Source organism: Saccopteryx leptura, chromosome 9, assembly GCF_036850995.1.
Source record: "Saccopteryx leptura isolate mSacLep1 chromosome 9, mSacLep1_pri_phased_curated, whole genome shotgun sequence".
Taxonomy (NCBI): Eukaryota; Metazoa; Chordata; class Mammalia; order Chiroptera; family Emballonuridae; genus Saccopteryx; species Saccopteryx leptura.
Genome location: NC_089511.1, coordinates 63,903,207 through 63,917,542, shown reverse-complemented (window position 1 = coordinate 63,917,542; position 14,336 = coordinate 63,903,207). Strand labels below are relative to the sequence as shown.

Sequence of the window (14,336 nt, the reverse complement as noted above, 5' to 3'; positions counted from 1 at the left end):
GCTGAGCCAACCGGCCAGGGCCTATAATTGTTTTTTTTTAACCCAAGATATGCTAAATACCAGCGTCAAAATTTTAAAACACTCAATTGAATTTTTTAATAAATCATCAGAATTAAGCAACTGATTTTATTCACTGTCAAAAATCTATACAAGTATATTACTAAAAGTTAATCAGTTTTTCTTCTATTCTTCCAGCAAGGTAACACAGTGTTCAATATCAGAATTTTTGTTTGGAGTGTTAACTAGAGATTTTTTCTACCAACCTGAGATCAGAAGACAGTGCCAATGTAGACCATTGGGAAAAGAAATTTTAGCCACCTACCTGTGAGATATCAGTAGCACTTAAGCAGTTAAATCAGCTGGTATTATAATTAAAACTAACAAGTTTTTTTTATTGTACCAGAATGTCCATTATCTGAATAAGTACATTTCTAGTAGGATTGAGCATTCATTTTGAGATATAAAATAAAATGTTTATTTTTCTACTTCAGAGAGAAAATTATGAGATTCCAAGTCTTTTTTTCTTTTAATTGAAAACTAGAATCTACTATTTTAGTTAGGCACTTTATATTTTAAAAATTACTTTACACATAGGAATATTATTCCTGTTGTGTACTTCGCTGATGTTATACCTGTGTTCAATAATAACGTGTGACTACAAAGGTACATTGCATAGCTACTTTAAGGTGTTTCAACCACATTTGCTCTGTTATAAGACACAGTTAAACCACAGAGCCTTCATGCTCAACTTGGGAAGATTTGGACTTCCTTAAACCTTAGGGTTTTTTTTTATCTTGAATTGAGTCTGAAACCATTCACATTTGCTGGTCTGTCAGATTATCTTTCACATATTTTCGCAATAGAGAGTTCTGTGTATAAATGTTTTCTGTGAACATAAAGAGGATAACCTATGAAGAAGAGATGAAAATGTAGAACACATCTTTGCTTATTTCCAGGGATTTCGCTTTAGACCCTCTAATAGGGCTAGAAAATCCATTTGTGAATCTTTGTTAAAATGTAAATACAATTTATTGTCCCCTAAATGAATTTTTGGCTTCACTAACAAGGCAGTAAGTTTATGATTGTATTTCTCGTTCTCCATCAAGTGTATTGTGGTTAGAGATAGGTTTTCTTATGAATTTGTTGAATCTTAATGATTTGTTTATCCCTTGCATTCCTTGGATTCTTCAAGGTTGTGGTATTTGTTCCTTATTTTATGTAAATGTGCATTATGCTGGGCACTGAACTACATATAGTCCCCTGCTCTGAAGTTATTTTCCATCCTCTTTTCTCCCCTTAATATATGAGCTGATTATATACCCCTTGGGATACTAAAATCTCATTTTAGCTCAAGGGGACTATTGCTTTCTCTGATTATTTTGAATGAATGCGTTATGTGTTATATCACAGCCAATTAAAAAATAATATATTTTAGTTTTTGAATAAATAAGATTTATTTATTCTTTTAGAGCAGTTTTAGGTTCACAGCAAAGTTGAATGAAAACAGTTTCCGTATACCCTATCACTCTCAACCCCCCTCCACTATTTTCCTTACTTTAACATCTTGTATTACTGTGGTAATTTGTTACAATTGATGTAATATATTGTTATGAACTAAAGTAAAAATTTACATTAGTATTCACTTTTTATATTATATAGTTTTTATAGGTTTTGACAAATGCATGTCATATATCTGCCATTTCAGTATCATAAAAAATTGATATATTGTATATTGTCCAAGAAATATCCCTGTGTTTCAATTATGCACTCTTCTAACAAAGCAGTGGCAACTTTTGATCTTTTTATTGTCTCTGTAGTCTTACTTCTTCCAGAATGTTATATGGTTGGCATCGTATAGTAAGTAGTTTTCAAAATAATTTTTTTCAACTTAGCAATATACATTTAAGGTGTCTTTATATATTATCATGGTTCGACAGTCTAGGTAGCCCATTTCTTTCTATCATTGAATAATATTTTGTTGTGTGGATAGCTCAACTTGTTTATCTGTTCTCTATTAGAGATATTTTCTTGCTTCCAAATTTTGGCAATTATTAATAAAGCTGGTATGTAAATGTTATATGTCATCATATACATTAGTCTTTTCCATGAGAGTTTTCTAAAATGTATTTCTGCATCACCTTTGTCTACTCTATATATCAGTTTAGAGTTTTCCTGTGTCACTCATTATTCCAAACTAGGAGGAGAGACACACTTTAAATACTATATACAATATACTTCATATGTGTCACATGGTGCAAAGATGGTATATGTTGCTATGGAAGTGTATGAGGAAGGGTTTTTTGTTGTTTTTTTTGTATTTTTCTGAAGTGGGGAGCAGGGAGGCGGAGAGACAAGACTCCTGCATGCACCTGACCGGGATCCACCAGGCGTGCCTGCTAGGGGGCAATGCTCTGCCCATCTGGGGCATTGCTCCCTTGCAGGCCGGAGCCGTTCTAGTACCTGAGGTGGAGGCCATGGAGCCATTCCCAGTGCCCAGGCCAACTTTGCTCCAATGGAACCTTGTCTGGGGGGGAGAGGAAGAGAGAAAGGAGAGGGGAAGAGTGGAGAAGCAGATGGGCGTTTCTCCTGTGTGCCCTGGCTGGCAATCGAACTAGAGACTTCTACACACTGGGCCAATGCTCTACCACTTAGCCAGCCGGCCAGGGCGAGAAAGGTTTTTTTGTTAACCGTTTGCATATATTACTTTTCAACTAGGCATATGTCCTTTTAATATTGAATTATAATATAGTGATACTACTTTAAGACCAGTTTTGATTCCTAAGGATAAAATATTTGCTACAGTTTTGGGAACATTTTTGTAGTTCCTAGAGTGCTGTGAAAGTCTGTCCTCAGAGGCTCTTTCTCTATTTTGCTTTTATAGTCTGCTTTAGAGTTGGAAACCAGATAGTGTAGTTTGTTATTGTTATCTGTATAGTAGTGCCAATAAGCTCTGACCAAAGATGATAAAATTTTCCTTTGGGTACAGTGCGTTTGCTGGAATTTGTAACATTTTACTTGGCTGAGTAGGAGTTTGGCCTGTTTTTTAGTTCTATGCTATTTCAGATACATAGCAGTACCTTTGCCTACATACAAATACTATATTTAGAACTCAGGACATTTTCTCTCAAATGTATTTGTTTCTGCCTCAGGAAATACACTTTATTCTAGTACTTAGTTTTCTTCATTAATCAAATAAGTAGTATGTTTCTTTAACCCAAATAATTAAGTGTGTTATTAACATACACAGATCAAGAAATACAAGCGTAATTTAATTTTACTAATCTATTATCAATCTTCAATGCTAAGTAAGTTCTTTATAAATAAATATAAAGAAAGAGCATTTATGCCTGGCCTGTGGAGGCGCAGTGGATAAAGCATTGACCTGGAATGCTGAGGTTATCGGGTTGAAACCCTCGGTTTACCTGGTCAAGGCACATGACAAGCAATCAATGAACAGCTAAAGTGAAGCAATTATGAATTGATATTTCTCAGTCCACCCCACTCTCTCTCTATTCTCTCTAAAATCAATAAGTAAAATCTTTAAAGAAAGGGCATTTACTACTACTTACAGTGTTCTATCAAGTCTTTGTTTCTGTGGCAATTTTCCAAGAAATCTGTTACAGAAGGTAAATGGAAGGAGTTGAAGATACTGACAACTGTCAGGGGTGGGGTTGTGGGGTTGGGTGGAAAAGGTGAAGGGATTCAGCAAAAAAAAAAAAAAGTTAGACACAGATAGCAGTATGGTGATTACAAGAGAAAAAAGGTTGGGGGGAGTTAGAGGGTAAAGGGGGAAATAGTGATGGAACGAGATTTGGCTAGGGGTGATGAACATACAATAAAATATACAGATGACATAGAATTGTACACCTGAAACCTATATAATTTTATTAACCAATATCATCCCAATAAATTTAATAAAAATAGAAAAAAGTACAAAACAAAAAAAGTATAGCTTCATATGAAACTATAAAATATCCCCTAATTTTTGTGAGCAGTATAAAATCAGAATTTTAATGTGAAAATAAGTAACAAATAGTGTACTTGATTTTTTTCTGTAAAGTATCAAAGAAATAGTTTTTACCTGTGACCACTCTTTGAAAAGACTATAAATGGCACACCAAATCATTAAAGAAGAATTTTAGTGATAATTTTGAGTTGTGTCTGATAGCTAATGGATTACCTAACTTCCTATTACGATATCTCTGGGGCTCAATTAATGAAAGATCACAGGGTTTATGAACAAGAACACAGTATAGTCTCTGTAATATACAGTGGAAGGAAAGTCCCAGGGTTTTTTTTATTATTATTTATGCAGAAAAAGAAGCAATTGATTCTTTTTTGATTTGCCATATTTCCAAATCATGCTAATGCAGAGGACGTAAGTAGATATGTTCACTCTTCTTAGTACACACTTTGCACTGATTTTTATAATAAACTGCTCACAAAAATTAGGGGATCAAGGAATATGCAGATACTCCAGTACTTTCAGCCTTTTATATGGTGCACTTTCACCAATAAAATAAAAGTTGGTTTTGTATCTCATTTGCATAATCCTACAACTTTCTTTGACTTGTCGTTTGCTTTTCTGATGTTCTTATTTAATAAAAAAATCAAATGCTTCTTTTTTATTGCTTCATATTTATTTTGAAATATCCCTAATTTTTGTGAGTCATATATTACAGTTTATGGCATCTCAGTTGTTCAGTCCATCAGTTTTATTGATTTGTCTGCAGCCTTTGAAGATACTAGTGTGCCTGTTCATATGAAACCTTCTCTCTTGATTGTTTGGTGTAATACCTTCTGTTGGGGTTATACTTTCTTTTTCTTCTCAATTGTGTTCATTTGTTTCTTTTCCTCTGGTAGTTTTTAAGTTTTAAAATTTTACATGTTTTGATTTCTTTCCGATGAAATTCTCCTTCTCTATATTTTTCTTTTTTTTTTTTCATTTTTTTTTTTTTTTTTTTTTTTTTTCATTTTTCTGAAGCTGGAAACGGGGAGAGACAGTCAGACAGACTCCCGCATGCGCCCGACCGGGATCCACCCGGCACGCCCACCATGGGGCGACGCTCTGCCCACCAGGGGGCGATGCTCTGCCCATCCTGGGCGTCGCCATATTGCGACCAGAGCCACTCTAGCGCCTGGGGCAGAGGCCACAGAGCCATCCCCAGCGCCCGGGCCATCTTTGCTCCAATGGAGCCTTAGCTGCGGGAGGGGAAGAGAGAGACAGAGAGGAAAGTGTGGCGGAGGGGTGGAGAAGCAAATGGGCGCTTCTCCTGTGTGCCCTGGCCGGGAATCGAACCCAGGTCCTCCGCACGCTAGGCCGACGCTCTACCGCTGAGCCAACCAGCCAGGGCCATATATTTTTCTTATATAACATTTTATTTCATATAACTTGAACCCAGACAACCATTACTCTGAGTAAATTGGAATATTCTCTGAATGTGCTTTATTTTCATGCCTGTAAAATAGTATTTTCTTTTACTTGCATGCTGCTTCTTTGTCCATTTGTGAAATCCTGTTTTTTTCTATTTAAATACCACTCACTTTATGTAGATATCCCTAATTTATTCAGACTAAATTAGTTTACTTTCTCCTCTAAGCTACTAAAACATACTTTGCATGTATTTTTATTATCCCACTCAATACACTGATTTACCATTATTGAATGTCTACATCCAAACTATATGTTAGCATCATAAAATTATAGATGGTACAAAATATAATTCAATTCAATATTTTATTCTTGAATCTAGAATTATGGCTGACATATAGACATGCATACTATTTCAAGCATCTGAAGCATGTGTATGTGAATGATTGCATAAAGATTTTATAAGAACATTTTAAATAACATATCAAAATAGGAACTGGGTATTTATATTTTATAGCCACAGTATATAATGTATTTGAATAAAATACAGTAATATATATTTATCACATGAAAACAAATGATTGTAAAGCAGTCTATAAATGATTTCTGTGTATGTAGAAAGAGGTCTAGAGATCAAAAACATATCCTAGATATTAAGAAATTAAATAACATCAAAAGTACCAATATTTGGTATTAGGATTATTTCCTTTTTTTTTTTTTCCTTTTAGCAAGAGAGAGAGAGACAGAGAGGAACAGATAGGAACAGACAGGAAGGAGAGAGATGAGAAGCATCAGTTCTTTACTACAGTACCTTAGTTGTTCATTGACTGCTTTCTCATATGTGGCTACAGCCAAGCCAGTGACTCCTTGCTCAAACCAGCGACCTTTGGGCTCAAGCCAGCACCTTTGGGCTGAAGCCAACGACCATGGGGTCATGTCTATGATCCCACGCTCAAGCCAGTGACCCCCGCACTCAAGTTGGTGAGCCCGTACTCTAGCCAGATGAGCTGTTCTCAAGCTGGTGACTTTAGGGTTTCAAACGTGGGCCCTCTGCATCCCAGTCTGATGCTCTATCTACTGTGCCACTGCCCTGTCAGGCTAGTATTATTTCTTCACTCTGTCAAGAATGTTCATGGACAAACTGTTTAAAACCTCACTTCTAAGTTAAAGTCAGATGTTATCAGCTTACGTACATTTATTTTTTGTGTTCAAATACCAGTCTCTAAAATTTGTAAGTATTTTGGTAATTTTACTTTCCTGACTGAATTTCTTAAAAAAGCCAGACCTGTAAAGTAAACTACTCTTTCAGATTCTATAAATAGGGTAATTCAGTTATGGGTATTATAAGGTACACATTAAGAAAAAATTTTTTAAAGGATAGTAAGTTTTTACTGATTGTATTTTTTTTGAGAGTCAGAGATGGGAAGGGAGAAAGATGAGAAGAATCAGCTTGTCATTGCTTCACTTTAGTTGTTCATTGATTGCCTCCTATATGTGCCTTGACCAGTGGATTCAAGCCGAGCCAGTGACCCCTTGTTCAAGCAAGAGACCTTTGACTTCAGGCGAGTGACCCTTGGGCTCAAGCCAGCAATCTTGGGATCATGTAGATGATCCTACACTCAAGCCAGTGTCCCTGTGCTCAAGCCAGTGAGCTCTTGCTCAAACCAAGGCCAGCATTCTGGGACGACAGTATATTCACTGCGACACCAGTAGTCAGGCACATTGAACTTTTTTTAATGGGAGTAGATACTTTTCACAATTAAGTTGTCAAGTCAGTTACTTTTTACTGAATACAAATTGTGGGGGTTTTTTCCTCATAGAAATATCATTTTAACTATTCTCGCTGGCCATGACATAGAAACAGCTGAAGTATCCCTCGATAGAGGATTGGATAAAGTAGATGTGGTACATATGTATGATGGAATACTACTCAGCCTTAAGAAATGATGATATATTGCCATTTACGACAACATGGGTGGACCTTGAGAATATTATATGAAGTGAAATAAATAACTCAGAAAAAAACTAAGAACTAACTATATGATTTCACCCATCTTGGGATATAAAACGAGTCTCATGGACACAGATAAAAGTGAAGTGGTTTCCACAAGAATGGGAATGGGCAGGAAGGGAGTAAAGAGGGACAAATACACAGTGACAGAAAATTATTTGACTTTGGGTGATGGGCACACAAAATAATCAACAGTTCAAATGCTGTAGAGATGTTTAACTGAAACCTATGTATTCTTATTGATCAATGTCACCCCATTAAATTTAATTTCTAAAAAAAAATATTGCTTATATCCTCAGATCAGCCTATTTAAGCACATTGATCCCATAGAATAAGTGAACTGTAATACTAAAATCACATGTTATAGAATTATTATAAATTATAATTCTTTTACTTTTAATCTTCTGTACCTGTACCATTGTTTCCTTGGGATTATACACTTTAACTTTAAATAGAGAATGTCAGAAACACTTCTTTCTGTGTCATTCTTCTCTAAATCTTTTTGAAGAAAGAGGGAACAAAGCCTCTACGAGTTGGGACAAAAAAATGTGAAAGGAATCACTGAATCAGGAGTCTATAGCAATAATGGGACAGAAAAGATGTAGTAATTAATAGTTTTCCTACTGAGTTAAGTTCAAAGTAGAAGAATGCCAGCCTAAATTTTCAAGATGTTGGAGCTACGGAACTGAATTTCAGGGGGTGGTAAGCTAACTGCTAGAGGAAAAAAAAGAAAAAGTTAACATATGCTTAGAAGATGATTGATGTTCATGTCTAGTAAGATTCCCTACCTACTTTAAAAATTATTACTAGGAATTGGAATGACTTATATGGCAGCATCTGAATCTGACCTCTTTTCTATAAAAACAATACTCTTAATACAGTTTTTAATCAATGCCTCAAAAAGCCAAAATCAAAATTGAAGACTTTTTCTAAATAAATTATGTTTGGGATTTATTAACAAGCATTTGTGATATTCACAACTTTACATTTAAGTTACATTTTTCTTCTTTACATTTTTAGTTGCTGTCCCTCTCCTTTACATTCTCATGCTTTCAGATTTGTGAACTACTCAAAGGAATCTGTTTTCTCTTAATTCATAGAAAAGCTACTTTCATTGATTTGTTCCATGCTTTACTAGCATTCTCAGAATTTGTGTTCCTGGATAGTTTATCTGTCTTTGCTTAGTCAAGCTACTGCTCTCTTCCTCATCTTTTAAAATGTCTAGAAATGGTTGGGGTCTCTGTCAAGCTTCCTTAGGCTAAAAAAGAACTGAACTGATCGTTTTTCTTTTTTTTAATCATTCAAATTTTTGCAAGTTTTTTCAGTAGTGCTACTAAAAAAAATCCCCAAAATATAGAACTCTAAACTTGGACATTTTTATTTATGTATTGTTATTTTATTTGGTTATTTTTTTAAGTGAGAGGAGGGAGATAGTGAGGCAGACTCTCGCATGTGCCCTGACCGGGATCCATTCAGCAACCACATCTGGGGCCAATGCTCGAGTACTGAGCTATTTTTAGTGCCCGAAGCTGAGGCACTCGGTCCTGCTGAGCTATCCTCAGCGCCTGGGGTGATGCTAAAACCAGTTGAGACACTGGATGCAGGAGGGGAAGAAAGAGAGAAGGCGGAGCAGGAGGGGGGAGTTAAGCAGATAGTTGCTTCTCTTGTGTGCCCTGACAAGTTACTAGATATTAAAAGTTGGGAAATTTGCTCTGCTGGACATTTTCACTCAGTGTAAGAAAGTATCCTCTCTGAAGACAGTACCTCCACAGTATTCTCTCTGGAGAGCAAAGGGCAATAAGAACTATGTATCTTTTTTTCTTTTTTCTTTTCTCTCTCTTTTTTTTGTTTGTTTGTTTGTTTGTTTACAGAGACAGAGAGAGAGTCAGAGAGAGGGATAGGCAGGGACAGACAGACAGGAACGGAGAGGTGAGAAGCATCAATCATTATTTTTTCATTGCACATTGCAACACCTTAGTTGTTCATTGATTGCTTTCTCACATGTGCCTTGACCGCGGGTCTTCAGCAGACCAAGTAACCCCTTGCTCGAGCCAGCGACCTTGGGTCCAAGCTGGTTGCTCAAACCAGATGAGCCCGTGCTCAAGCTGGAATGCTCGGGGTCTCGAACCTGGGTCCTCGGCATCCCAGTCTGATGCTCTATCTACTGCGCCACCGCCTGGTCAGGCTGTATCTTTTTTTCTTTAGACAATTTTAACAGGGTGACACTGATCAATTAGAGTACATAGATTCAGAGAAAACACCTCCAGATCATTTTGACATTTGATTATGTTATATACCCATCACCCAAAGTCAAATTGTCCTCCATCACCTTTTATTTGGTTTTCTTTATGCCTCTCCCCTCCCTCCACCCCCTTCTTCTCCTCCCTTCCCCTCCCCCTGGTAACCACTGCAAACTTATCCATATCCATGAGTCTCAATTTTGTGTCCCACCTATGTATGGAATCATACAGTTCTTAGTTTTTTCTGATTTACTTATTTCACTCAGTATAATGTTAACAAGGTCCATCCATGTTGTTGTAAATGATCCGATGTCATCATTTCTTATAGCTGAGTAGTATTCCATAGTGTATATATACCACATCTTCTTTATCCAGTCTTCTATTGAAGGGCTTTTTGGTTGTTTCCATGTCTTGGCCACTGTGAACAATGCTGCAGTGAACATGGGGCTGCATGTGTCTTTATGTACCACTGTTTTTGATTTTGGGGGTATATACCCAGTAGAGGGATTGCTGGGTCATATGGTAGATCTATGTATTTTTAAGTAGGTAACCAGCATCCATCCAGAAGAGGAAAGTTCATTCTAACAAGTTAAACAAGTACATTTACTTTCCATTCATATCATTAATCAGACTATGCAGTACAGACAAAATTAAATTAAAATTCAACTTAAACTTTGTGTATGGTAATATATAACATAAAATTTGCTTCTTTAATCATTTTAAGTATACAAATGAGTGACATTAATTACATTCCAACAACCAACAAACAGCACTATCTATTCCCAAAACAATTTTATCATCTCAAACAGAAACATTTTACCCTTTAAGCAATAACACCCATTAAGTACCCTGTTCCCCAGATTCCTTTGGTGACTTCTAAATCTACTTTCTGTCTCTATAAATTTGCCTATTCTAGATATTTCATATAAATGGAATCATACAGTTATTATCCCTTTCTTTCTGGATTACCTTAACAATGTTTTTAAGGTTGGTCTATGTTGTAACATGTATCAGAACTTGGTTACTTTTTATGGTTAACATTACATTACATGTATATACCATATTTCATTTATTCCTTCATGTTGAACACTTGGGTTGTTTTCACCTTTTGGCAATTATGAATAATGAGTGTTGAAAACTGGCATACACTTATCTCTTGACTTCCTGTTTTCATTTATTTGGGATATATATCTAGGAGTAGAATTGTTGGACTATATGGCCCAAGACGGGGTTTTCTGGTGGATCCCCATCGGGGTGCATGCAGGAGTCTCTCTTTATCTCCCCTCCGCTCACTTAAAAAAATGTGATAGTCTTAACTAATTATTAGAATTTATTGTTCTAATATCTTAGGCTAAAAAAAGTATTTACCACATGTTCACTGGAAAATAATTAATGATTATTTTGTTTAGCCATGTTCTCACATCATACCCCAGTGGTATCCATGGTTCCACAATATTCATGGCTGATAACTCTTTATGTGTATCTCTTATTTATGAATTCCCAATATTTATAATGATTGACTCTCATTTGCAATCAGAAGTGCTTAGTGAGGGAAATCTTCCTTTTTTCCCCCATAATTATGAACACAGTGGTTAATTAGTTAATAGAGCAACTGTATTTATCTTATATTTAGGACCTTTTCTTTTTTTATTTCAATTAGTCATTTATTTGTATTTGTGATATGTTTTGCATGGTGCTGGGTATTCAGAAATATTTATTGAGTGATTTAATTTAGTATTGAGCCAGCCATTAGAGATGTGAAAAATGATGAAGTCATACTAACCCTTGCCCTCAAGGATCTTGTATTTTAGTTAGTAAGATAGGAAGTAAGAAGACAGAAGGACCCAACAGAGGCGAATGAGGAGGGAGTTAATATAAAGTAATGTATCATTAAACAACCAAATAAATATATTCAGTACTTTATGTAGGTTTGCATATTTTTGGAAAGAAACTACACCTCCCTAAACTTCACCTCATGTATACACTGTAAAGCTAGATTAGTTACTGATTCAGTTAGCCGAGATACAAAATCTTACCTGTTTTGGTATAGTTAATTCTGTATTGGTATAGTACAGGCACCAAATATCCTTGCATGTTCTTGTTTAGATATGACAAGAATGCCAAACCTTGAATGCTCTTTACTTGGGCTATTTTTCAGTTGTGTTTACAGTGAACTGCAAAGGGGATGAGATAATAGCTTCCCCCCAAAAATAGCATATTTGCTTCCATTTTCTATAAAATTGGAAATTCCCCATAAAGTCAGTGTTCCTCTATCTGTGTACATAGGTGTCTGTCCTGGACCCTTTGCATCCTTTCCATGGCGCTTACAAGGGAGCTAGCACAAGCAGCATGCACTGCCTATGCTAGATAAGCAGTGCTTTTAGAAAGTTAATTTTATGCTAAAAACTTTAATTTTATATAAGGTCTTTATTTGAAGATTTTACATTGAATTTATGTTCTTTAGAGTAGAGAAATGTTTACAAACCTAGGCTTTTAAGGTTCTTGACTGAATTATTTTATCAACAGGACCATATTGTAATTGTTCATGAGGACAAAGCAAAGAGAGTGCTCAGGTTTTCCAGAACAGTCTCTTCTTCAGTTTTCTGGAGTTTCCAAAAGCCCATTTATACTACAACTTAATAATTAAATGTCAGAATCTTACAAAACTAAGTAGTGAAGAAATTGGTATAGCTTGAAACCTTTGTGTAACACCAGATAGACCCCATCTCAACCCCTAAGGGTGCATTTTTAGAAGAAACCAACAGTCTGGTTCCTTGACTTAAGCTCCTGCTCTGACTTTGTGGATAACTAGAAAGAGATGGTAACTCCATGAGCAGTGTATTCCTGTCTTTACCAGTTCTAATAGATAAGCACATCTAACTAACTTTGTAGTGGGCAGCAGTATGACTTCAAAATCAAACCTATATTTTATTAGTTTGTATCCATATTTAAAAGTCCATGATAGCAGGAATCAGAAACTACTTAATATTTATTAAAAACTTTGTGCATTAGAGCTCTGTACTGGACACTATAACAGCTCTACCCTTAATGAATTTGCACCCGTAATTTAAAGATATTCTCATTATATTTGATGAATATAAGGCAATATTTGATCATAGAATAATATAAACTGTGTAGAAAATAACTGCTTATAAAGAAAGTCAAAGCCAGTAGGGGTTATACACATCCTGAAGAACTTGACAGAGACCAGAACAAACAATATTTTAAAAAGTGGAAACTGACAGTTTAGATCAGGGGTAGTCAACCTTTTTATACCTACCGCCTACTTTTGTATCTGTTAGTAGTAAAATTTTCTAACTGCCCACCGGTTCCACAGTAATGCTGATTTATAACGTAGGGAAGTAACTTTACTTTATAAAATTTATAAAGCAGAGTTACAGCAAGTTAACCCATATAATAATAATTACCAAGTACTTTATGTCGGATTTTCGCTAAGTTTGGCAGAATAAATATAAAACAACTTACTATAGTTAAATCTATCTTTTTATTTATACTTTGGTTGCTCTGCTACTGCCCACCATGAAAGCTGAAACACCCACTAGTGGGCGGTAGGGACCAGGTTGACTACCACTGGTTTAGATAGAAGAGAGCCAAAAGATGGGTGGAAGAAAAAGGTAGGAACAAAACTGTCTTCGATGTAATTTGTAATCTAGTAGTGAAGATAGGTCTATGAAAAGATGATTTTAGAAAGTGAATGAAAGTGGAGGACAAGGAGCAGTATGATTACATGAGTTATAGAAGAGTCAGCTTTGGTTTTCCAAGTATAACATCTTTGTCTTGTTACTTAGTTTAGAGGAAAAGCTTTCAGTTTTTAATCAAGTATGATATTACCTATGGGTTTTTCAATATGATTTTTATTATGTTGAAGTAGTTTCTTTTATTCCTTCTATTGATTTTTTTTTTAATTGTGAAAGAGTTGGGCCAGACCTGTGGTGGCGCAGTGGATAAAGCGTTGACCTGGATCACTGAGGTTTCTGGTTCAAAACTCTGGGCTTGCCTGGTCAAGGCACATGGCAATTGATGCTTCTTGCCCTCCCTTCTCTCTTTCTCTCTCTCTCTTTCTCTTCCCTCTCTAAAATGAATAAATAAAATCTATTTTTAAAGTGTTGTATTTGTCAAATATTTTTTCTGTGTCAGTTAAGATCATTATGTTTTTTTCCTTCATTCTGTTAATGTGGTATATTGTATTGCTTGATTTTTATGCTTTGAACTATCCTTGCACTGCTGCCTGTCTTTGTATTCAAGTTTTATTGGAACATAGCCAAACTCATTTGTTTACATAGTGTCTATGACTGCTTTCATACTACAGAAGCAGTAGAAGAAAGTAGTTATGACAAAAACTTTCAGTTTGAAAAGCCTAAAATATTTACTATTTGGTCCTTTATAGAAAACGTTTTCTAATCTCTGCTTCTAGAATCATCTGTATCTACATAGTGCTTTAGTGTGTCTTTAATATAGATACTAGTCAGTCTGTACTGACCATCATTGTAAATTGCTTTTCTTAATAAATTTATAGTTTATATTCTTTGTGTGTGTGTGTGTGTGACAGAGAGAGACAGAGAGAGAGACAGATAATGGCAGACAGGAAGGGAGAGAGATGAAAAGCATCAATTATTCATTGCGATTTTTTAGTCTCCTTAGTTGTTCATTGATTGCTTTCTCACATGTGCCTTGACCAAGGGTTACAGCAGAC

The 14,336-nt window shown here is 35.6% G+C and overlaps 1 protein-coding gene across 2 annotated transcripts in view; it reads left to right on the top strand.

Moving 5' to 3' along the window:
• The window catches only part of JMJD1C (jumonji domain containing 1C), a 313,461-nt gene that overhangs the window by 92,236 nt on the left and 206,889 nt on the right, over positions 1–14,336 (top strand). The gene's annotated exons all lie outside the window — the stretch shown is intronic.